The sequence below is a fragment of the Mus musculus genome, chromosome 14, assembly GCF_000001635.26.
Source record: "Mus musculus strain C57BL/6J chromosome 14, GRCm38.p6 C57BL/6J".
Classification (NCBI taxonomy): domain Eukaryota; kingdom Metazoa; phylum Chordata; class Mammalia; order Rodentia; family Muridae; genus Mus; species Mus musculus.
Genome location: NC_000080.6, coordinates 122,743,757 through 122,770,729, shown reverse-complemented (window position 1 = coordinate 122,770,729; position 26,973 = coordinate 122,743,757). Strand labels below are relative to the sequence as shown.

The window sequence follows — 26,973 nt, the reverse complement described above, 5'->3', positions numbered from 1 at the left end:
AATGCTTTCATTGTGTCCCATAAGTTTGGGTATGAAGTAGCTTCATTTTCACTGAACTCTAAGAAGTCCTTAATTTCTTTCTTTATTCCTTCCTTGACCAAGGTATCATTGAGAAGAGTGTTGTTCAGTTTCCACGTGAATGTTGGCTTTCTGTTATTTATTTTGTTATTGAAGATCAGCCTTAATCCATGGTGATCTGATAGGATGCATGGGACAATTTCGATATTTTTTGTATCTGTTCAGGCTTATTTTGTGACCAATTATGTGGCCAATTTTGGAGAAGGTACCATGAGGTGCTGAGAAGAAGGTATATCCTTTTGTTTTAGGATAAAATGTTCTGTAAATATCTGTTAGATCCACTTGTTTCGTAACTTCTGTTAGTTTCACTGTGTCCCTGTTTAGTTTCTGTTTCCATGATCTGCCCATTGGTGAGAGTGGTGTGTTGAAGTCTCCCCCTATTATTGTGTGAGGTGCAATGTGTGCTTTGAGATTAACTAAAGTTCTTTAATGAATGTGGCTGCCCTTGAATTTGGAGCATAGTTATTGAGAATTGAGAGTTCCTCTTGGAAGATTTTACCTTTGATGAGTATGAAGTGCACCTCTTTGTCTTTTTGGATGACTTTGGGTTGGAAGTCGATTTTATTAGGTATTAGAATGGCTACTCCAGCTTGTTTCTTCAGACCATTTGCTTGGAAAATTGTTTTCCAGCCTTTCATTCTGAGGTAGTGTCTGTCTTTTTCCCTGTGATGGGTTTCCTGTAAGCAGCAAAATGTTGGGTCCTGTTTGTGTAGCCAGTCTGTTAGTCTATGTCTTTTTATTGGGGAGTTGAGTCCATTCATATTAAGAGATATTAAAGAAAAGTAATTGTTGCTTCCTATTATTTTTGTTGTTACAGTTGGCATTCTGTTCTTGTGGCTGTCTTCTTTTAGGTTAGTTGAAGGATTACTTTCTTGTTTTTTCTAGGAAGTGGTTTCCGTCCTTGTATTGTTTTTTTTTTTTTGTTTTGTTTTGTTTTTCTTTTTTTTTCTGTTATTATCCTTTGAAGGGCTGGATTCGTGGAAAGATAATGTGTGAATTTGGTTTTGTTGTGGAATACTTTGGTTTCTCCATCCATGGTAATTGAAAGTTTGGCTCGGTAGAGTAGCCTGGGCTGGCATTTGTGTTCTCTTAGTGTCTGTATAACATCTGTCCAGGCTCTTCTGGCTTTCATAGTCTCTGGTGAAAAATCTGGTGTAATTCTGATAGGCTTGCCTTTATATGTTACTCGACCTTTTTCCCTTGCTGCTTTTAATATTCTATCTTCATTTAGTGCATTTGTTGTTCTGATTATTATGTGTCAGGAGGAATTTCTTTTCTGGTCCAGTCTATTTGGAGTTCTGTAGGCTTCTTGTATGTTCATGGGCACCTCTTTCTTTAGGTTTGGGAAGTTTTCTTCTATACTTTTGTTGAAGATATTTGCTGGCCCTTTAAGTTGAAAATCTTCATTCTCATCTACTCCTATTATCCGTAGGTTTGGTCTTCTCATTGTGTCCTGGATTTCCTGGATGTTTTGAGTTAGGATTTTTTTGCATTTTGTATTTTCTTTGATTGTTGTGCCGATGTTCCCTATGGAATCTTCTACACCTGAGATTCTCTCTTCCAGCTCTTGTATTCTCTTGCTGATGCTCACATCTATGGTTCCAGATTTCTTTCCTAGGGTTTCTATCTCTAGCGTTGCCTCACTTTCGGTTTTCTTTATTGTGTCTACTTCCCTTTTTAGGTCTAGTATGGTTTTGTTCATTTCCATCAATTGTTTGGATGTGTTTTCCTGTTTTTCTATAAGGACTTGCAACTCTTTAGCAGTGTTCTCCTGTATTTCTTTAAGTGAGTTATTATAGACCTTCTTGATGTCTTCTACCATCATCATGAGATATGCCTCTAAATCTGGGTCTAGGTTTTCGGGTGTGTTGAGGTGCCCTGGACTTGCTGAGGTGAGAGTACTGGGTTCTGATGATGGTGAGTGGTTTTGGTTTTTGTTAGTAAGATTCTTACATCTGCCTTTTGCCATCTGGTAAACTCAGGAGTCAGTTGTTATAGTTGTCTCTGTTTAGAGCTTGTTCCTCTTGTGATTCTGTTATTCTGTACCAGTAGACTGGGGAGACTAGCTCTCTCCTGAGTTTCAGTGGTCAGAGTACTCTCTGCAGGCTGGCTCTCCTCTTTCAGGGAAGGTGCACAGATATCTGGCGTTCAGACTTGCCTCCTGGCAGAAGATGATGGCCCAAAACAGGACCTGTCCCAGAAGCTGTTAGCTTCTGTAGTCCACACTCTCACCTGTGCAGACTAGTCTCAGTGGAGTCTGGGAGCCAAGATGTCTCCCGCAGATACTCAGGCAAAGCCCTCCCAGGTCGGACACCTATCCTCTGGCAGGGAAGGTACCTGGATGTCTGGAGCCCGAAAAGGGGGCTGCCTCAGAAGTTCTGTGGCTTCTGCCTGTCCCAGGAGCTGTTAGCTTCTGTAGTCCACATTCTCACCTGTCTCATCTATATTTCTATAGGACATTCACAATAAGACTTCTTCCCCTATCTGCCTTCCCACCTACTGCCACCTCAACACAATACTTCCTATTAATCTTGCCTACTTTGATACTTATCTGTGGCAGTTCAGCATTCTAATATTTTCTGCAAGCATGTGAAGGGTCTCTCAATAGTCCACTTAATACTCTGTTTTTAACTCTCTTCTCTAGGAAAACTTTCCAAAATCATTTCTTGAGCTTCTATGGCAGCAAATGACATCATTCTTAATATGCAAACTCAACCAGGTAATACTTGTGTATTATGACCCCAACTATATACGTTTGGTAGTTTTATTCTCTTATCTTAAAATCAGAGCAAAATTTTCCCAAAAATTAATATCCCCTCATCCTAAATTCTCATCTTTGGACAGAATGTTTTATAAGCATGAGCAATGAAAATTCCATGTTTGTCAAATGCACTGCTCCAAAGGGTTACGTGCATCTGCACAGTGGGTAACTCTGTAGTTATTTGCCTTGTGTCAAATGCATTCCAGAAATGATAGTGTTGGGTTTTTTTTTAATCTAATTATTCTCAGGCTAATCATGAGAAACCATGAATTTGCAAAGTGGACCTTACTAGCTCCAGGGTCCATTGATGTTTCTTACCTTGGTCAGCTACTATGCTTATAAATAGAAAACAGAAAAGTGGTGAAACCACTGCTAATCTTCTAATGAATATTCTAAATAGCTGTTATCTGGGCCCTTTCTTTAATTTCATATATTTAACATTTTTAGTATTAGTATGCATAGTTCTGTGTACATTACCCATATTTGACAGTTGTTATTAATCCTCTGGCAATAAAGAACCATGAACCCATTAGTGTTTCAGCTTACGTTGTCCACAATAGGAATTTTCCTTACATAGCAGTAAACAAAACCAAGAAGTTATCATTCATCTAATATTACCATCAAACTCTGTTTAGATTTCTCTAGTTACCCCAGTGATGGCCTTTAGGGTAGGGATAGGATCTGATTTAAGCTCACGTGTCTCTTTTCTCTGTCCAGACCAGCTCCTTAACTTTGCCTTGACTTCTGACACTGAGCTATAGAATAAACACATCAACTCAAGTAATGTCCGAAAGATTATTTCTTCCTTGACTAAAAGATGAGATCTTGGACAGTAATAGTAAGCTCACAAGGGAGATCCCTCACAATGGCCTAAGTATCCTTTAGGGACTCAAGACCTTGCTTGCCTGCTCTGTTGGGCAGTTATGCTCTTGCTTCTTTGCTCACCCATGGTGAAACAAAGCAAGAAGTTAGTTATCTGCAAGCTGGGGATGGCCCTTCACCTAGTACTGGATCTGCCAGAGCATTGGTCCGAACTTCCAGCTTACGGAACTGGAAAAGTTATGTAAGTTGGTATGTACGACGCCACATACAAGAATACAAGGCACAGCAGACCAACCTCAATAGCTGCAGCACAGCAGGTACGCTCAAAGTATCTCCTAGTTTGGGATCATATTCCTCACAACTGCTTATCTTAGCAAGGTGAACACATAACTTGGGAGCCATACAACTGTCAGTCTGCCCCACTCCCAGTGACACCGATTACCTTATCTCTGACTAAAACACTTCCTGCCAAGCTAAGTTAAACTCAAAGGAAGTACATCCAAATCTGTTTCTATCCTGCCTATTACACACCATAAGCTCTACTGACTATTTAATGCATCAAGTTTATTCTAGATTTTACCCATCCAAGATTTGCCAAGCCCTTCAGAGAGAAACAGCCTTCCAATACTTGATTCACTGAGACACTCTTTGGTCATTCAACTATGGAATGCACTGCACTTTAATTATAGAAAAAAAATATAGCCATGAATTAGCAAAACAAATTCCAACTAACTTTACACTTAAGGTGAAGTTTTAAAAGGAAGGCTTCACCTGTGGAGAGGAGTGAGATCAGGGACTGTTTAGAGATTTAGGACAATGACAAACCCTGCAACTCAACAAACATTAAAATAAATCAATTTCTACGGCTGTAGCCTGCTGTAAAGGTCAGGAAAAAGAAAAGGCAGTGAGCAAGGGCAGATCAACAGGAGCAGCACAGGGGCTCAGCCTTCTGTTGTCTGGACTTTGTGAATGCTTTACATTTCCGGGGTAGAAAGGAAAGAAAATAGGTCATTAGGTCAGGCTAGCTATTTGGACAGTTGCAACAAGTTCCAAAGATTTCCAACCAAAATTATAAATAAGTTATCAAGACAATTTGGCCAAAGGGATAAATAGTTTCCTGAGCCACGTGGTAAGAAGGAATAGCTCAAAGGACAACCCGCCCTCCCTCTACTTGTTTGATGCCTTCTTGGTTCTTTCCTTCCTGGAACAACTGACTCCTCTCCATCTTACAGAATTCTTTGATCAGCCACAAAGTCATATACTCTAAGTTCTCCTGATTTTCAACAACTTGAAAATCTTCCCAAAGCCCTATTGCCAATCAGCTGTGTCTATACACTTCCACTGACCAGTAGGAGCTGGGGCTTTCCTGTGTCCTATCAGTTTTTGTAGTTCGGAAGACTTCTTGGCTTCTAGATGTTTAATGAACAGAACTATCATTTCTTCTTCATCTGGCCCTTCGGGCTTTCACTCTACTACCTTCAACCTACCATTCACCATCCTGATTCTCCTCCTACTCTTTCTTACATTCAAGTGAATGAATGTACACAGGCCCCCACTACCAACTATATTCCTGCTAAACTCGGACTCGCCACATCACGACCACATTCATGCCACTTACTGCTTGCTTTTGAGTTTTTGTTGCATCCTCACACCACACCATGAATGTATCTTTTCTTGCTTTGAAATTCTACAGCTTTTTCTGCATCTAACGAGATGATCATGTGGTTTTTGTCTTTGAGTTTGTTTATATAATGGATTACATTGATGGATTTTCGTATATTAAACCATCCCTGCATCCCTGGAATAAAACCTACTTGGTCAGGATGGATGATAGGGGACTAATATCCAACATATATAAAGAACTCAAGAAGGTGGACTTCAGAAAATCAAATAACCCCATTAAAAAATGGGGCTCAGAGCTGAACAAAGAATTCTCACGTGAGGAATACCGAATGGCAGAGAAGCACTTGAAAAAATGTTCAACATCCTTAATCATCAGGGAAATGCAAATCAAAACAACCCTGAGATTCCACCTCACACCAGTCAGAATGGCTAAGATAAAAAATTCAGGTGACAGCAGATGCTGGCGAGGATGTGGAGAAAGAGGAACACTCCTCCATTGTTGGTGGGAGTGCAGGCTTGTACAACCACTCTGGAAATCAGTCTGGCGGTTCCTCAGAAAACTGGACATAGTACTACCGGAGGATCCAGCAATACCTCTCCTGGGCATATATCCAGAAGATGCCCCAACAGGTAAGAAGGACACATGCTCCACTATGTTCATAGCAGCCTTATTTATAATAGCCAGAAGCTGGAAAGAACCTAGATGCCCCTCAACAGAGGAATGGATACAGAAAATGTGGTACATCTACACAATGGAGTACTACTCAGCTATTAAAAAGAATGAATTTATGAAATTCCTAGCCAAATGGATGGACCTGGAGGGCATCATCCTGAGTGAGGTAACACATTCACAAAGAAACTCACACAATATGTATTCACTGATAAGTGGATATTAGCCCCAAACCTAGGATACCCAAGATATAAGATATAATTTGCTAAACACATGAAACTCAAGGAGAATGAAGACTGAAGTGTGGACACTATGCCCCTCCTTAGATTTGGGAACAAAACACCCATGGAAGGAGTTACAGAGACGGAGTTTGGAGCTGAGATGAAAGGATGGACCATGTAGAGACTGCCATAGATAGCCAGGGATCCACCCCATAATCAGCATCCAAACGCTGACACCATTGCATACACTAGCAAGATTTTATTGAAAGGACGCAGATGTAGCTGTCTCTTGTGAGACTATGCCGGGGCCCAGCAAACACAGAAGTGGATGCTCACAGTCAGCTAATGGATGGATCATAGGGCTCCCAATGGAGGAGCTAGAGAAAGTAGCCAAGGAGCTAAAGGGATCTGCAACCCTATAGGTGGAACAACATTATGAGCTAACCAGTACCCCGGAGCTCTTGACTCTAGCTGCATATATATCAAAAGATGGCCTAGTCGGCCATCACTGGAAAGAGAGGCCCATTGGACTTGCAAACTTTATATGCCCCAGTACAGGGGAATACCAGGGCCAAAAAGGGGGAGTGGGTGGGCAGGGGAGTGGGGGTGGGTGGATATGGGGGACTTTTGGTATAGCATTGGAAATGTAAATGAGTTAAATACCTAATAAAAAATGGAAAAAAAAATATGTATTATCTTAAAAAGGCCAGGAGAACAATAAAATCATTTGCAAAACAAAACAAAAAAAAAAAAAAAAAAGAAATTCTACAGCATTTTGCATGCCTGTGCACCTCTAATGGTGCCTTATGATCTCCACTGTATTAAACTCAAACTTCTCGAAGCTCACAAGGGTAAATTAGACTATTTCTCTTTGATTTCTCTCATGAAGAGCTTAACAAAATGACTTGATCCAGAATCTTAGTAGATTTTTGGTATCTACCATATTAAAGTAAAAACAATCTAATTAGACAGAAAATATAACTTAAAAATTGAGTGTCTGATATGTGTGCGACCATGTGCATGTATGTCATGGAGCAGATGTGAAGGTCAGAGGACAACTTTGCAAAGTTTGTTTTCTCCTTCCCCCTTTATATGGGGGGTTCTGGGAACCAAATTTGGGCAGTTACGCTTGGGAGGAATGTATCTCTCTGCTGATACATCTCACTAGCACAGAAAAATATCACTTCATCCCTGTGATTACAGGCCTATGAAAAAGCTATGAAAGCCATGGCTTAGAAAAAATTTCATGGCGCCAAAGAGACACAAGCATGTTACTTCACTTCCATGGTCTTCAGTGCATATTTTTCAGATCTTAGATTACTAACCACAAAAAAACACATTTCTGTTTTGAAGATTCCTAACACAGCCTCAGAAAGACAAGGTGCAAATAATACTGTCATTAAAAATCCATAAATGCTCACAATGGCAGTTAACTACATAAAAGATTCTATTAGGCTCTTTCATAACTTAACCCAACAACAGAATCTTCAGACATCTATACCTCATTGCCCACCCAACATGTACACGGCCCAGCAGACTTAACACGGCTCATTTAAAGAAAGACAGGCAATAACAAAGAAGTTCAAAACAAATAAAAATGCTACTTAAAATTCTATCCCATTTCTGGGGTTTCACTTTTATGTCCAGAGAACTAAAATTATCTATTCACATCATTAGATGAATCCTTTAATCTTGATGACTGTGAACAGAGTAAAACTACTCCATTATGTGCAAAACTGTGCTTTCAAACCCCAAAGAGCAGAGAAGAGGTCTGGCATGTTTCCAGGAGCCTTGGAAGAGAGTGTGGCTAATATATATTAGTTTTGGTAGCAGTTACCAAGAATAATACACTGGCTGTGGCCAAACTGAAAGCTGGCAAGCAAGGAAAGGGAAGGAATGAGTGGGAAATAATTAGGGACAGTACAAAGAAATAATGCACAAATTAAGTTCATCCTTAAAGATTTCCAGATAAGAACTGGGAGTGGTGATGGTGGTGAAATCATTCCTGTGCTTCCTTAGAAAGTTATAAAAAGAAAATCTAAGATATTTAAAGCACTGCCACTCTGAGTGAAGCAAGGAATAAATCAAGTCCATCCTCATTATAAGCAAAAATCATGGGAAAGGAAGGCACAGCCCAAAACTATCTTGATTTTTTTCCATCTCTCATTAGGCAAAAATCAATATTCTGAAGACAGTCTATGTAATTTTACTATTACTTTACTGCAGTAAGTCTCAGGATGCTGCATCAATAGCAGAGTGCAAAGTGATTAGGAATGGCTCATCTACATAACATCAAATGGAAAGATCACGACAGTTTTGCTGAAGTATCTTAATTGAAAAAGGGGCCTTCTAGCCCCTTTCTTCTGAGCTGACGCCTCCAGCAAGCCTCTCTCCCAGGGCACCTCTGCAAGCAGAAGCCTTTGGCCAAAGGAAACCAGAATCAAGTGTGTGTTAATACAAGGAGTCAGAGTAATTTAGGGGGAATCCCAAAGTATAAATACCTACTGGAACAAACATAAGCTCAGCCTCTCAAAACTAATCTGAGGCATGAGCTTGTTCTCTGGAAAGTGTTTCAACTGTAGAAACTACAACAGTGCTAACATGAAGATTAAAAGATGCCACTTACATAAGTAGACAGTCTTAAAGATCTCTTTAAAGGGCTAAGGGTGCTCTACATACAAACAAGCATGAATCAAAGAGTGGCATTTCTAACTTAGAGTTATGCCCTTGGATTAATCCAGAGAATTTAGCAAGCTTTATTAGGTCTATTTTCCCAAGAAATTAACTTACTTGTACATGAGCAACCAGTCTGTTAAGCTATGTAGTTCTCACTTTAACTGGGCAACTTCTGATAATGGAGCCAGGCAGGACCTGGGAAAGATGCAACAAGTGTAGGGCACCTTCCAACAGGAGGTGTTAGGGTCTTGTGTAAATGAAGTAAGCAGCTGTGTTGTAGTCTAGAAAATTGTATGCACACATACACACACAACAGTGTATCTTACTAATGTTAATATGCCCATCATCCAAGTCCAAAATTAATCCCTTCCAAGCCAATTTCGTGAGACCTGTGTCACCTACCTGCTCTAAGACTGTTAAGTAAGACACACTTCTCTTGTCACCCATAAATTCAATATGTTTTGAGTTTAGTCTATATTAAGACATGCATCAAACTTTGGCATCAAATAAATTAATCTCATAATCAGCAATAATAGTAATTTTCATCATATTTTACATGGTCCTCTCTGAGCACTAAGAGCAGAAATAGGAGGGGGCAAATAGACAATGGAGCAGATAGCTATAAAAGGTTACATGAAAACCAGTCCTAACCACATATCCTGCATAGAGTGCTTTCTCCAATTTCTATTTATTGAAAGATAGGGTCATAATAAAGTGTCCCTATTAGTCTGGATCACAAAAGTAATTCAAGATGCATGAAAAAACTCTTATTATCATTCAAGTTTGCTAAATCTATTCAACCATTCAGCCCTTTGCTTTCTGAGAAAACTGCCAACAACTGTGCCAATTAGTGTCAATTGCCATGTTAGATTTTGTAACATCTGCACCTGCCTACCAGTTAGGTTAGCCTGCAGAAAGGAGTGAGTGATGCCACCCCAACTGGCTCTGAGATAGCATTTGCAAGACTGTAATTTCTTAATTTCTTAATTGTACTGAGTTATTTTTAAAGTAAGTTTTCCAAATTAAGTTTCTATTTCTTCTTTTTCAGGAGATGGACAAATTTAGCATTCATCTATAAACTATATTTTGTTTTAATCTGGAGTTTTATAACCAAGGAAAATTCAATATACAAGAAATTTAATGAATCATATATTTACTTCAAATATGTATTTATGAATTGAAAGAAACAATTTCAAGATTATCAAATGTAAATTTATGCATTTCATTTAAACACATGAGGAAAACAAATATCTATCTAATATTTTGAGATTTTTCTCATTTGAGTGCTCTTATTGTTTCTTTAATGATATAGAAATACATAATGTAGAAGAAATCATGAACAACAGAATCTCTAATACCGGCACATTCAAGCATATACTTCATCTTTATATTTGAAGAATTGCTCACAATTTAAACTCATAAAACACTTTTTTATGTATTTTTTATTATGTATTTTCCTTAATTACATTTCCAATGCTATCCCAAAAGTCCCCCATACCCTCCCCCCCACTTCCCTAACCACCCATTCCCATTTATTTTTTTGAAGAATTGCTCACAATTTAAACTCATAAAACACTTTTAAAATACTCAAAACAATTCATCAATCTTTGGTTTATCTTTGGGTCAGATGCTTCACTTTGGTGCACAGTAATTAATAGTAACAATATTTGTTTCAAGCCCACAGTTGGAGTGCATTGCCCACAGCTGATGAGTGCTCCTAGACCCAATGAAGTGCTTAATGGCCAAGTGTAACCATGCAACCGTGACAGGAAGTACAAGCTGCATGTCAATACAGACGGAAAGCACAGGAGATGTACACAATGTAGCATGTTCTATCTGGTGTCATTACTTAAATTGCTACTTTTCCTCAACGATCTATTCTGAAGCTCCAGCTAGTAGAATAAATGGTAATTTTACCTGCCAAATTTGGCACAAATGAGGACAAGCAACTTCATTAGCAGAACAATGCTTTCAATATGATTTTTCCCTTTTCCACCCAGTGCCAAATAGTAGAACAATTCAAATCAAGAAATATAAGCAAAATTACCTCCTCTTGTTGAAGTTTTTATATGCTTGAATAAGCAAACGATCTACAGAATGCTAGCAATAATCTCCTCCTTGTAAGTTAGTATATTTTTTTTGTATTGCAGTTTAATTACGAGTTAGAATGCTATACTCATCCAAGAATGAAACGGTGAGATAAAGTTTTCAATGTATTGTGTGTAGGAAGTACTTTGCCTATCAAACATTTAGAACATATGTGGTACATAAAACTACAAGATTAGACTTGGATGCAACTTTTGGTTAAAATGTCAATGAATGGACCCAAACCAGTTGTGTGGAATGAGAATGAATAGGCTGTTTCTAGTCTGTGGTGAACAAATACAAGTAGCACCCACTACCACCCACATCACCAACCACAAGCAGCTCTCACACTTCCTTGGTGTTTTCAGTAGCATCCTGAAAACAAAATCACAAATTCCTCCAAGTTTCTTTCAGATCTGATCATAGAGGCACTAAACCCAGCCCTTCTATTACTTATGCTGAACTAGAATAAGGGGATATGCATAGCAGCTGTAAGTCACTGCCACTAGATTAAGAATAAACAGAGTAGTTTTTGTCCAACTGAATGAGTTTGATCGTTACTCAACAAGTCTTGCTTTATTTATGACACGAGATTGTGCTATGCTTATACTCTCCCTCTGGCTCCTTATACATACTCCATATGAGAGCTGTATCACACATATAAACACAACAAACAGTTTTTAATCTAAAAACTCGATTGATCAAGTGGAGCAACAGCAATGTAAGCCGAGTCTCTGTGAGCAGACATAACAAGTAAGACCCCAAGAACACACAGGGAACAGGCTGTGCTCACAGAACTTTAATATTTAGCAGTGTCTACCTTCTATTAAAGTTTAAACACCATGATTTCTTTTATAACATCCTCCCTTAGGAAGGAAACATTCATTGAATCAAAACAGAAATTTCAATTCTGGTAATATCTAGACTATGAGTGCCCTTTGTTTTTATTTCCAGCTATTTAAATTGTGTCACTTGTTCAAAGAAATGGCTCTAAAAGAAAGAAAAGGAGTGTTAACCAGGCATCTAATACACATCCCACTCATTGACTCCTCAGAGCATCCTACAACAGAGAGATCATGAATCGGGTTTCATAAGCGAGAATCTAAGGCTATGCGGCACAGCACAGTTAAAAATTGCTCAAGATTCCAATTGAAGTGGTCACCTTAGGAGGTCAGAGACTCCTGTTGGTGATAAGTGGGGCAGGAGAAAAACATGGTGGGGTGGATATTGCAATGCAAAGAAAGGTCACTCTGAAAGTGGCTGTAGGACAGCCATGAAGAAGAGAATATATGAACAAGATACCTGGGAAAGTGGCTGTGGAATCAGCAAAGGTGGGTGGATACTGGAGCAAACTGTCCAAGAGCAGTACTTAGTCTGGCACCATGATAGCATAGGTGCACCCACAATAGGTAAAAATGGAACTTCAGACTTTAACTTAAGTACTAGAAGGGTCCCAGAGCCACAGAAACGGAAGAGAACAGAAGTCTGTGATGGCTTCACTAGTCTTATTAAACAAAACTTACCCAAATCACAGAGACATGAAAACTACTTCTAGATGTACCTTTGAGCTATTGTGTTACAGCCTCAACAAGGGTTTCATATGAAAAATGAATTAACAGAATTTTAGAATCCAGACTAGTAATTAACACTGACAAGTCTTGTCAATGTTTGTGTGTTTATCTGTTTATACAAATTATTCACATGTTGTTTGCAAATGGGAAGAGATCTGCTTGCAGAGTATAAAGTTTATTGGATTATGTAAAAAAACAAACTAGTATGTGTAATTTACATAGGTAAGGTGAAACAGGAACAGTGTTAAATTCCTACCACACACACACACACACACACACACACACACACACACCACTCTATTGGGGTCTTTACATACCTTACCTCATTTGAGTTTTACAAAAACCCTAGAAGATATTATCTCAATTTTATAGATGAGGAAAACCAGGAAATACCTTGACCCTGTTGGCTTCCACAGCCCACCCATCCTGGCTCAGGCTTTAAATCTAAGTTCGTCTCTGTCTCGTGCCCCTTTTTGTCTTCCTGTCTACCATTGCATAATACACTAATACACTAATGTGGCTGTAGCTCAGGGGAATTAAATGGCCTCCTCTTACAGTCACATAATTGTCAGAAACAGAGGAAGTTTCACTATCTTCAAAGAGTGTTGTTTTCAAAACAGTATAAACTTGTTTCTCTGCCATCCCTTACCTGGCCCCACGCTGAACTTGGTTAGAAAAAATTAACCTAGCTCCGATCAGCAGTTACTAAGTTGGAAAAAAAAATGGAGGATGGAATATGATGGCCTATGTCCTTATATTTGACTTGTGGGATGTCAACAAGTCTGCTCTGTTTGCATAATAAAAAACGTGACCACTGTGATGTACTGCATATTAACTTCACCAGATAGAAATAGTTCCCTAACAAGCTGTCTTGCAAATTGACATAAAAGACAGCTCACTAACATTCTGACTCTTGATATTTTGCATTTCTCCCAAGATTTTTAGAGCATTGCCAACAAATAAAGAAAATTACGGAACCATGTACTACTGTTGTAAAGGCAAAAACATTAAAAGGACACCATACCTGTGATTTTTCAAAGTGAGTACATTTATATAAATGTAATAAAATATTTCTGTGTCACGTCTATCATTCTCCTAACACTAGGAGTTCCACCCAACAGCCACAATTCATAAAACAAGTGATCAAGAATAGAAAGCTCAATGACCAACTTATGGCCTGGCTCCATCCATTATAGCCCTAGATGGTGTCATCGTTCAACATACTCTTTTAGTTTAAGCTTTCCTTGACTGTTTTAACTGACAGGTATTTCTGATCATTGAGTCAAATAAACTGCCACAATTATGCAGCATGGCAGCTGGTGGGGAGATGGGAAAGATCAGTTATGGCTGAGATCCAAGGCAGGAACCTCAGGTTGCCTGAGACCACAGATTCTTGGATGGAAACAAGACCCAAGAATGGTCTGTGACCTGTGGCACTGGAACACTAGTAAACTTCAACAGCCAAAGCTGATTTTATATTTCCTTAAAGGCCAAGGTAATATGCAACATAAAGGTAACTTTTGAGCTTTTTTATAAAAAAGCTTCTTGGATGTTAGCACCAAGAAGATCTGAAATGCAAACCACGCGCTCCTGGATGGAAAGCCTCTGAGGCCCCCGAGCTTTCCCATCAGAGCAGAGTGAATGTACGAGTACAGTCCTAGAGAATGTCACAGCCCTCAGAGATGTAACTGGGATGTGGACGGAGAAAAGATGCTAAGGTGGGGGAAGTACACAGAAGAGAGAAGAAAACATTATTGGGGGTAAGTGCAAGGAGCGAGCTATTCTATTGAAATGTGACAGTTTGCAGCTAATTTCAAAAGTACTAGCTCAGCACACTTTAAAGTCATAATGTACTGTGAAGAGCATCTCTTTTTTAAGATGTTTACTGAGGAAAATGCCATGACCTGTAGCATGGGTAAAATAAGCCAGAGCAAGCATCACCTGCACTGTAACAAAATTGGCTTTGTTTTGTGATTAACACTGGTCCCATTTCCAGGTTCTGGGTGTAACCTCATATGGGCACTCACACAGGCCTTATGCACAGGTTAGTGCCATCTTTTCAGTTCACTCACAAGCAAAATCTGGAAAGGCACAGCTGCTGTGGGGGTCTGAGAAGCAAGATCTATTCCACACATCTCATCTCGGATGGCCAGCCTAACCAGCCTGGTACAAAAGGAGCCTTGGTGGGGCCAGCTATGTTTGCTTAATAATAACAGTTGTATAAACATGAGGTCCTCTCAGTTAAAGGGAAACCAACATCAAAAAGCTGTAAAACATAGAACCCGAAACCCCTCTTTCTTTGAAGAAACCCGTTTGAAGCGAGGTGTTTCTAGTTATGGGTGAGTGGAATGAGAATTCAGCTGCAACAAGCGGACATCCAGTCCCAGGAAGGACTAATTAACTCCATGTGCGCAGCGGCATCTCAAGTCGCCTCACACATTTCAAAGAGAAGCCCTTGTCCGCCTTCTGCGAAGACATCAAAACACTCAGTGCAGCTGCTGCACATTGAGGCTCCATGACGATGATGTTGTTTTTATGGAATTCCAAGAGCTGAAAGAGTCATGCCAAGATTCAAAACTACCTCATCACTGAATCAGCGAGGGCAAGACATTCCCACTCATCACCACTGGGAATCCCGTGCTAGCCCCCGGGCCCACTTAACAACGCTTCTGGAAGGCCTCTGGAGGAAGATGGGAAGCCAGCATTTAAAGTGCTGTACACACTTGATAGTGTGTGGCTAAAACCTCAAGAACTGACATGATAGCATATTTAACTTTTTTCTGAACCACCAAACCAGGATTTTGATGTAAAGACTCTGGTAGTTGATGAAAGCCAGCAGAAGGAGATAAGAACTTCAAAATCATCTTTAACAAAAATATTCTACTTAACAGCCTTTACTCAGGCTATGAAGTAGTAAGAGAAACTTGTGGTGAGAATTTAGAACATTGTCCCAAAAGATTTAAGTACTCTTAATATTTTGCCCCTGAGGCTTCTCCTAACCTCATCACTCGTCGTGGCAGGCACATGTGGTCAGATGGGGCAATCACATTTTTACATAAAGACCAACAGTAGATGGACAAGGCCACAAAGTAGAAAAAAATTCCAACCCACCCTCCCACATAAGGTGTAGATAGAGAGATAAACCAATGCCATCCATACAGCAGCTAAAAGTCAGCTGTCGGGCTCAGAGGCCAAGAACTCGCCTAATACATGCCAGAAGCTGAATTCAAACTCTAGCACAACAGGGAAAGGAGAAATGGGTGGGTGGACAGTTGAATGGACAGATGAGTAGACAGACGAGTAGACAGATGACTGGCAAGGCTTCACCAGCAAGAGAGCCTGGTTTCTGGGATTGCACTCACTCAGTCATCATGAGCACATCACTGGGCCACCTTCCTGCCCTTGTGTGCTCTTTCAAGTGAAGAACTGGCCTATAGAAGCTAGATTCTGGTCAGGTCTGCATACATCCTGTGGTGCTTTTCTTCAAAAGTGGATTCAGGGAGGCACAGCTTAGTTTCAAATAAAGCTTGGTTTCTAACACAACTAAAAATTTCTTTGCCACTTTCCCCTACTCTCCAAATTTGAGGCATCCCATGACATATGAATAAATTAAAGCCAACTCAAAGGGAACTTTCCAGTACAGGATGAAAGCCTACACACAAGCACACACCTCTAGCACAGAGAGAAAGGCGAAGCATAGCAAAGAGTAGGGCAGATGGTTTGCTGATGTCATTACTTCAACACTGTCTGCAATATACACCAAATACTTCACACTTGGTAAGAGAAGTTACCCTATTATACAAAAAGGGAACACACCAGCACTCAAAAAGTACAGCTTGCAATCAACTTGTGCATTCGATTCCCACGAGTGCCAGCCAGGTACAGTCTGGCATAAGAAACACAAAGAGGATGAAGGTCCAGTTGCAGGGGAGAGTGCCTGCTTAGCACAAGACGTGGGCTCCAGCATAGCAAAGCAGTAAAACCTTTGAAAAACTTCACTAAAAAGTGAAGTGTGAAAATTAAAGTAGCTGAATGAAACAAAGTTCACAGCGGCCTCCTAAAGTCAAAGTTATAAGCCTGATGTACCAATCCAGCATGTATGGATTGCAGGTTTTAAATGTCCTGATTATCAATGTTGTTAAATACATTTTGTAACTAAATTAACCAAATACACAATACATACATAAGCACAAGCAGCTGTAACAGCTTCTAGAAGTTTGGGAAGCTCGCTCTATAGCCAAAGGGGTAGACATAAGCTACACCAAAATATGCACCTTGGCATATGGAATATTTTAAGCTTTAGGAATTAGAGAAATCACAGGTGCCGGAAAGACTCTCTGACCTTCCCTGAAGCAAGTCGGGAGAGAGTTTCCTCACTGCAGAGAGGCAAGAGCATCCTTCTGTTGGAAGCGCTGCTTACTGCCCCCATCTACCACCCTTAGTTTAAACAGCTCATCCTCTTGCAGTCCCCATGCCTCATGACTTAAAGTCAGTCTAGAACTTTTCTTTGTCTCTTCACTTCATTATGAAATCTTCTGTGTCAGGCTCAAGTGCTTTTATATAAATGTATGTGTTTTCCCCCTTGTTAACTTGCCTTTTGTTACAGGGGCCCAGCTGAGGCTTAGAAGGGTAGAAGAAAAAGATACATTTTCTCTACTACAATGGGCTGCAGAAAAAAACTCTAGATAAGCAGGTGATTTACTCAGATGAGCCAGCTGTCACAAGAACGCGGTTTTCTCCTTCTCACATGAAGTCTTTACACATGGGACCAATTCTGTCAATTAATTTTTTGGTAACTTTCCAGGTGCTCTGATGTCTAAATATAGTATTAATCTGCATTTTCTTTGCTGGTTACTTTTTTCCACTTGTACAATCAAAACTAATTAGCTTGAATATAATATTCTCCAGATTTGACTTTTAAAAAATGGAAATCCTGTTCTTTTTTAAATTGTTATTTATTATTATCGTGTGAGTGTGGGTGCACATGTACTGGATACACATGTGGAAGTCAAAGCAATTTTCAGGCATCAGTTCCCTCTTCCCACCATAGCATAAGAGATTAAACTCAGGTTTATCAGCTTTGCACAGCAAGCACTCCAAACCCCGAAATCACATTCTTTATGGAAGACAAAAACTTTTAGTTTTTTTTTTTCTAAAAAACAAAATCCAATACCATAAAACATCAAGGCCACTGAGATAGTTTAACAAGTAAAGATCCTTAATTCCACACCTGATGATCTGAGCTCAATCCCTAGGACCTCCTAGGTAGGAAGAAGAGGACCAACTCCCTCAAGGGGTCCCATGAGAGACATGTGCTCACAACACATAAATACACATTTAAACCCTTTAGATTAACACATTTACTTTGTCCTTTTTATTGTTTAGAGTATGAAGAAATTTGAAATATCAAAATGTCTTAGGGTTACTATTGCTATGATGAAAAGCAACTTGGGAGGAAAGGGTTTATTAGGCTTACACTTCCATAGCATTGTCCATCACTGAAAGGAAGCCAGGACACACTTGAAACACAGCTTATTGCAGAATCTCAGGAAACACTTCCAAGAAGATTTCACCCCGATGATGCTGGGCTATTCCTAATCATTGCTAATCTCTCAGGTCCCAGCTGACCAGCATCAATGTCAGTAAGGCACACATTTCACACCAGCAGTGCTAGTCTCTTGGTGATAACAGCTGACTCCTCAGCCCCAGCTGATCAGAACCCCAAACCTTAATTCAAAATAGCAAGTGGCCCCTAACAGAGTCTTTAAACTTCCCTCTGAAACTTCACAAACCAGGCTTCCATCTTATGCACTGCTCTCAACATTCTTGTCTCCAAAGCTCCTATAGAACAGTCCACTAAACTCTCCACACTCAATGGCTTTTCTAGCCCTAAATTCCAAAGTCCATCCACAATCCTTCCAAATGCAACATGGTCATGTCTGTAACAGCAATATCCCATAATCCTGGTACTAACTTGTCTCAGTCAGGGTTTCTATTGTTTTGAAGAACACCATGACCAAAAAGCAAGTTGAGGGGATGAAAGGGTTTGTTTGGCCTTACATTTCCATGTCACAGTTCATCATCAAAGGAAGTCAGGCCAGGAACTCAAATAAGGCAGGATCCTGGAGGCAGGAGCTGATGCTAAGGCCATAGAGAGGTGCTGCTTACTGGCTTGTTCAGGCTACTTTCTCATAGAACCCAGAACCACTAGCCCACCCACAATGGGCTGGGTCCTCCCCCATCAATCACTAATTAAGAAAATTACCTATGGGTTTAGATCTTATGGATATTTTCTTCATTGGGGTTTCCTACTTTTCAAATGAGTTTAGTTTGTATCAAATTGACATAAAACTATCTAGCACACAAAGAATATAGGGTTGTGGGTTGTTTTTTTTTTTTTCCCAATAATGTGTGTGAGTGTATATCTGTATAAAGAGATGTATACATGAGTGCAGTTGCCCTGCAAGGCCAGCAGAGGCCAGCAGATACTCTAGAGCTGGAGTTAGCAAGTGGTTGTGAGCGGCCTAATGTGGGTGCTGGAAATAGCCTCCAGTCTTCTCTAAGAGCAGTATGTGCTCTTAACTACTGGGCATCTCTCCATTCCTGACAAGTGTGCTCACCATACCCTTTCAGTAACCTAAAGTTATTTAAGCATTTTATAATTCTAAACATATTTCATTTTGGAGTTTGTCTTCAAAAGTGATTACATGATACTCTGTAAAAATGCATTTGAAGGGGATGAAAGATGACTCTCCAGGTGCTTGCTGTGGCCAGGCATAGCCACCTGAGTCTGATCCCAGAACCTACATAGAAAGAGGAAACTCACTTCTAAAAATTGTCTTCTGGCTCCCATACCACCACTGTGGGATATATACAGAGACAGACAGGCAGGCAGGCAGACAGGCATACACACACACACACACACACACACACACACACACACACACACAAAGTAAGTATAAAATAACTAAATTCATCTCACCACGGTAAGGTAAAATACACTGTCAGAAGTTAACCTATTAGGCCCTAATAAACTTTGCTAATAACAATGTTGAAATTTTAATTAAATATGAAAGATCCATATACTTTTCAATGTAAATATTTTTCAAAACTTGACAGGATAGCTTAGTGACACTGATTTCCACAGCATGTGTGAGGTCCTGAATTACCCACAGCAACCAAGTAAGTTTACTAAAAATACAACAGTAATCAAAACATGCCATCTTTACAACATATTAATTTGAACACTGTTTTTGTTGGTCAGTATCATTCTCTACAACATACCTAATATATTTTGCATATAAGAGATGACCAAAATGATAAATAACTTTAGAATAAAATAGAAACCCATAGCCTTAAATTGCTGTCAGGTTGTGCTGTGTTTACCCCCCCCCCCCACACACACACACACACCTGTCCTCTGGCACATGGACCAACCTCCTGTCCAAGATCTAAGCACACAACTCATGCTGCACACACTCCTGAACTAGAAGCTCAGAAGATGTTGCACCTCAGCCTCTTTTGTGGAAGTCATTTCTCTCCAGTGTCAAGCAGCACTTCATGGCCACCACGCTCCTCCTTTTAGTCCTCTCCATCAGAGCAGCCTCCAGAGGAGGATAGACTGATATTTTCCCTCACTTCCATTTCCACCTCCACCTCCTCCAACCTCTCCCCACCTCTTAATCTTCAAACATTTCTTCCTTGTGGCCCCACTATTCACCTTAAGAAAGCCCCACCTGAGTCCTACCTGAGCACTAAGATGTGTGTTCTTTCACACCCAACTCACCTTTCTTATGAGTCACTCATGCACACTCCTCCTATCTCAACTTCAATATTCCATCTTGTCTTCATGACACCATTGAAATGGACACAGCTCAGTTTTCCTTCTTCTGCCGCTGCTTCAATGCTTTGAACCAGGGTGCTCTGGTTCTTTACATTGCTTTTTGTCCAGTATTCCCTATCCCTTGTTGACATCTTTGGTGGACCACAGGTCTGACGCCTCCTTGGCCTCTTCTCTATTTCCCATCCTTCAACTTGTTTCTGTGCAACTGACAGTCAAACTTCTGTGGACACCCTTGGGCCAAAGAACTTCACTCACAGCAACCCAGTGGACAATGCCAGGTTCTTCCAACAGGTCTGCAGTCACCTTCATTATCTCTGATTCCTCTGCACACATTTTAGCAAATGTCACTGTCATTCAGCCAGCTGACAGATACCCTGAGCTCCTCTTTGTCTTCATCACAGAGCTGTGCTGAGATGGCTTACAGCATGAACTCAAGAACCAGAGCCAGATTCTCACCTCAATGCCTACTTGCCACTAACTTCTGATGCTGGAAAGGCTGTTACTGTCTCTGTACCTCAATATCCTTCCATAAGACTCACACCTCCTCCATGCACAGCCCTCCCCAACTCCAATCATGCCTTTCTAACTTATTCCTTAGAAGGGAAACACAGTGGTCCTTCTAACCCAGATCACTGTCAGGTGTCCTGAAGAAAAGCTTTCTGTGATCTCTACTGCCTTTCAGACCAATCCCAAAGGCCCACAAGGTCAAGTGGCATCCACAGGTGTGAGGGAGGCTGTTTAATCCCACCTCCCCCTGCCTGCCTTTGGCCCCAGATGCCACACGTACACATACACACAGTTTCATCCATTCCCTCAGTTTAATTCTCTTTATACATTTTACATAAGCCCTCAAGATTGTGACCTCATCCCCTGTGCCACCAACCACCCTTTTGCAGGTCTCAAGCTGGCTGGCTTCCCTTTGAAAGCCTGCACCCATGTTCATGTCCAGGTTTGAGGATTCCCTACCTATTCTCCATTGCACCCACTCTCTCTGTCATCATTCATATGCCTGTCAGCCTCAACAGAGCTAACAAGTCAGAAATATCACCTGTCTTGATGACCACTGTTTCTATTCTCTATGTCATAGGACACAGTAACCAATGGTGACACTCACTGCAACTATGATGATGACAGAATGATAACAGTGTATCTGGTGGCTGAGTCACTCAAGGGCATTTCAACAGATGGTTTCCATGTTCATTTAATTTGTCAAGAAGCTTGAGATGCAAAAATATAATATGAAAATTGAGCCAAGAATAGTGATGACCCCTGTAATCTCAGCACAAAGGGAACTTATAGGTTTGCTCAAGTTTAAAGCCATCCTGGGCTACACAGTGAGACCCTATCTCATAAGAACAAAAAATGTGATGAAAAATATATACATAAGCAAAATTAACAAAATAATTGTTAATATTTTTATTGTTAAAATTCAGTCAGTATCTAAAGATACAACCATACTACTGCATATATTTTATAACAGTTATAAAGTTAAATAACCTGAACTAAAGCTGGATATCTTGTGTCAACATTAAGCATTTTACCTGAAATTAAATACTTCAGAGAGTGTCAGAAACCTGAACATAATACTAACACCCAGCTGAAGTCTTAATCACAGTATTTGCCAACTCTAATACGGTAACCACCAAGCCCACTTAGTGCTTTTCATCTCCAGAGTAGTGGGAACTGAAGGTCTATAGCTTATTTTTGTTCCTCACTTAGCACCATAACAAGCAACTTGGCTCTTAAGCACCACATGCCTGAGCCATTTAAGAGGGTGCAGGTGCAGCCCTGCTCCCAATTAGACGGGCAATTTTCCAGATTACATGGGCAGGAGCCTCACATTTTTATGAAAATTCAGGCTTCTGGCTGAAAAGCAGATTATGATACCCACTGGAAAGGCTACATTTAAAATATAAACAGATCAAGCTGTGCGAGTTACTCTTCAGGCTTGATTTTTCCACAGCCTTGTTTATCTGACCCTCTTCATCAGATATCAAGCTGACTTGGCTGTGTCTGATTTAAAAAGATATTTGTTGGCTTGTTGGATCTCAGGGTATGAAGTGACAGTGGTACAGAAAGTGACTTTGGGACTTCCTTCCTTAAGCCACTCTACTCCCTAAAATACTTGAGGTCTTTCACAATCAGTAAAGCTATGAATTCTGGGAGCCTGAGAGCAATCTTCAGAGTGCTATCAGCAAACAAGCATCTCTTGAGATGTTTCTACACCTAAGAAGAAAAGGGGGGCATCACAGAGAGGAACTAAAAATGTTTTCACTCTTTCTCCAACTACTCTGTGGTCTGTAGAATCTACTTTCAATTTCAGAGTTCCAGCTGAAGACAGTTCAGAAACTACACTTTGTGGTCCCATGCCCATGCCCAGTCACTCTCCAATGAGTCAGAAATTTATCTGAGCACTTATCTGGGTAGCCTAGGCATTGTATGGAGCCATGCAGCTGGCTTCCCAACATCAGGGCAACAACTACATTTACCACATTGTTGTGTCTGCTTATTTTGTGACCAGAATGTCTTCGGAAGACATTGGTTCAGAAGACATTGTGGCTTCTTCTGAAGACATTCTGGTCACATAATAAGCAGACACAAACCCCTATCACTACCCTACTCAAGACAGAATCTCACTGTCCAGCCTGGGTTGGCTTGGTACTCATGAGATGTGCCTGCCCTGCCTCCCAACTCCTGAAATTAAAGACATGTACCACCACACCAGTCCTAACATACTCTTTCTTTCTACGAAAGAATATACTTTGCCTTTACTACTTAATGAAACCGCATGTAAAACGGATTCATAATCATTTTTTATCACCTGCACAGGATGTCAGTGTTCTGACATTTCCACAGATATTTAACTATCAACACACTCAGCCTTTGAGCTGTTTGAATTCTCTGCAGTTACAAACAATACTTCTATGGACACACTCTTAAACCCCCTACATTTGAACATAAATTGAGGTGACACTTGGGTTTATGTGTGTTGGTCAGTTGGGTGATTTTGAGACAAGGTCTTGCTGTGTAGCCCAACCTGATTGTGGATAAATGGATTATCAGTGTGCCCCGAAGACCTGACTAGGAGACTCCCCCTGTCCAATTGCTTCCTGTGTGTTTTATATCAAGGCACCTATAACATATCAGCATTTATTTTCATTTCTGTATATGAAGATGGCTTCTGTACATCATCTCACCCTGAGCTGGCCTGAAGACGGTGGTCAATGTTCTCACTGTGCAGGAGCCAATCACACACTCTGCACTGTAAGTCATCTCTGAACATTTCCACCTAAATTAGAGGCTTTTCCCATCTGCTGGCTCTCCACATAGCCCTACATGGAATGTTCTGGGAAAGACAACCTGACATATTTAACTTGTATAACATTAATGGGGGACAGGAGGTGTCTAAAACTTCATTTTGTTTCAAATGTGACAATTATATCTAACACAATATATGCTAATCAAAAATATGGGAATTTTTATAAAAATTAATATAGAAAAGGACTTGTAGGGAGGCAGAGATGGGTAATAGGGGTAAAGGGAGGGAGGCAACTGTGAGAGCGACAGTAACCAAAATGCATGGTGTGTATGCAGATAACCAAAGAACAAATTCAATGAAAATTTAGGAAAAAAAAAAAAGATCAAAACAGAAACAGGACACAGGCAATGTCTCCTGATGAATATCTTGAAAAAGGAAAAAATGATTTATTTTCCTACTAATATTTTTCAATTGGAAAATTTTTTTCAAGAAAATTCATTTTGCTGAGTAAATTTCATGTTACACGATGTACTTAGTAAAAATTTGCTGTTAGAAAATAATTTCTTCCAAATGTAGCTTTTCAAATTCTGCTTCATTTAGAATCTGTTTGTACTTTTCGCACACACATACACAAACACACACACACATACACCCACACTCAGTCTGACAAGCAGTTCACATGATCATAGCATTTAGTTCACATTAAAGGAAGAACAGAAGTAATAAAAAGTTTAAGTATGTCGGCTAACTTAAAAACTTGATCTTGATTTTCTATCACAAGCAAAAGTCATCTCCCTGGACCAGATCACACCATTTGATCTTCTACAGGAAGTACAATGCTTCTTCATTTGTCATACATAGATTTGAGTTGTAAATACTTTTTTTAAATGTTGAGGAAGCTAAAAGTTGCCATAAATTCTAATAGTTAACTGGCCTTATTTACTAATGTCATTGTCATGGCCCAAGACCTTTCTAAAATCTGCCAAAAAAGTAAATCAGTGCATGTGGCAATAGCTCATTTCTAGAAGGATAGGAAAGCCACAGTAGCTACATCCCTCAGCACTTCCTTCTATTATAAAGGGACAGAGATGGGATGACCTTGCTAAAGACATTTTTGATTCCTTGGTTGATGCTCACATTTTTTAAAACTGGCAAGGGGGCTGGAGAGATGGCTATGTGGTTAAGAGTACTGGCTGTTCTTCCAGAAAACCCAAGTTAAATTCCCAGCACTCGCATGGTGGCTCACAACCATCCAGTTTCAGGTGTGACTCTCCCTCAAGTACCAGGGTGCAAGACATACATACATGCAGGCAAAACACCATACACATAAAATAAGACTAAAGTCTTTTTTTAAAAATGGTCTTATTTTTTAAAAATCACTTAATAGGCATCCTAAGTTCATCCAATTAATGTCCGGATTTTACAATGGCATCTTACAAAGCTGCTCACAGGGCTCTGCTTTAAAACCAAATTTCCAAAATGCTCTTCAAATATAAAAACAAGCTGGTGGAATGTCTTCCTAGTTCAGAAGTCTAGACATATATAGTAGCAGAGCAAAGGGGGAAAGGTTGGTAATATCAGAGAAGGAAAATACCACACAAGGAGTATGCAATTGTTTCTTATTATGCATCCATATGTAATTATTATTTTTATCCTTTTGTTCATCACTGTATCTTTTCTTTGTGAAGAAAAATACAGGGTGGTAATTGAAATGATATGAATACTCTACAACATTTCCCTCCCTCCACCACAGGCATCCAAAGATAAGATCATTTTGAATCAACCATAATGAACATTATTAAGAAAACAAAATGAGAGTTTAAACTCTTTAGGTAGGAATGCTCTTGTCAAACCTCAAAAGACTCTGAAAAAATATAATTACTTGTATAAAATTCATGTAATCATTGCTAAAAATCATTATCATAATATTAACATTTATAAGTAGTAGCAAGGTTTATAAATACTTTTTAAAAGTAATGGAGTGCTGGTGAGATGGCTCAGAGGATAAAGCTGCATTCCAGCAAGCCTGGGGGACCTGAGTTCTGTCACAGGGGCCCACATGGTAGAATGAGAGAAGCCAATGCTGTGCTCTAGCATGGGTGTGCCCACAAATGCTAGCTCAAGCTAACACACCACACACACATACACACACACACACACACACACGCGCTTTTAAACTTGTGTGTGGTGGTAAGGGTTAAGTTCAGGACAGCATGCTTGCTAGGTGGGTATTTGGTCTGAGTTGCATTTCTAGCCAAAGATATAAAGGCACAATAGCTACCTTTTCTCAGATCACTAGCCCTCACATTACCAATGCTGTGTCCATGGTCCAGCAGAGTTAAATCATCTACTCCTTTATGACTCTGAGCCTGAGCTTCTGAACTTCTCTGTGCCCAGCAGCATTTACACATCAGGGGAACTCTAAGAACTAAAGGAGTGAGGCATATGCCCTCATCCATAGGGCAGCATGAGGTCTTAGCAAAAACAGATCCAGGTAAGCATTTGTTTCAGCAAAGCATCTATGAATAGGCTAACCTAACTTTACAAACCACAATATAACTACAAACCACTGTGAGCACAGATAAGAGTAAAATTAAGAAAACATAGAGTAAGGAATTAGGGCTGGCAAGGTGGTTAAGGACAAAATGCACTTGCTATACTAGGCTGATGACCTAAGTTCAGCCCTGGGAAGCCACCATGGAAGGACACTAGTAACAGGAGAGAGCCGAGTCCTGATAGTTGTCCCTGACCTCCATGCACTGTGCACTTTCCTACAATAACAATAATTAAATTTAAATTTAAACAAACAAACAAACAAAAAAACAGGACTAATGAGATAGCTCACTGGAAGAAAGTTCTTGATGCCAGGCCTGACCATCTAAGTTCAATATCTAGGACCCAAAGAGTGGAGAGAACCAACTCCCAAAAGTTGACCTACACACACACACACACACACACACACACACACACACTTGAATTTTTTTTATATGGTGTAGGTTGGTTGGGGGTTGGTGAAGCGACTCAGCTGGTCAGGGCACTTCCCAGGCCTGACAACTTGATTTTGACTCCTGGGACACGGTGAAGGAGAAAACCAGCGCCCACGATGCCCTCTGACGTCCACATATGTGAGTGTACACACAAAGCAAATACTCTTTAAGAAATTAAACTTCCTACATAGTAAGGATGTCTCTGGGGATCTGGAGAGATGGCTCAAAGGTTAAGAATACTGGTTGCTCTTTCAGAGGGTTTATATTCTATTCCTAGCACCCAAATGGTTGCTCATGTCCCTCTGTAACTCCAGTTCCAGGAAGCTGGACACCTCTTTTTTTTAATTTATTTTTTTTATTAGGTATTTTCCTCATTT

The 26,973-nt window shown here is 40.1% G+C and overlaps 1 protein-coding gene and 1 long non-coding RNA gene across 7 annotated transcripts in view; both read right to left on the bottom strand.

The window, feature by feature from the left end:
- Positions 1-26,973, bottom strand: part of Pcca (propionyl-Coenzyme A carboxylase, alpha polypeptide) — a 405,580-nt gene that overhangs the window by 119,215 nt on the left and 259,392 nt on the right. The gene's annotated exons all lie outside the window — the stretch shown is intronic.
- Positions 17,649-21,716, bottom strand: Gm46489. The gene is made up of 2 exons (XR_001781478.1): positions 21,317-21,716; positions 17,649-20,673 (listed from the first exon to the last, which is right to left on the bottom strand). It is a non-coding gene; the product is annotated as a predicted gene, 46489 (long non-coding RNA).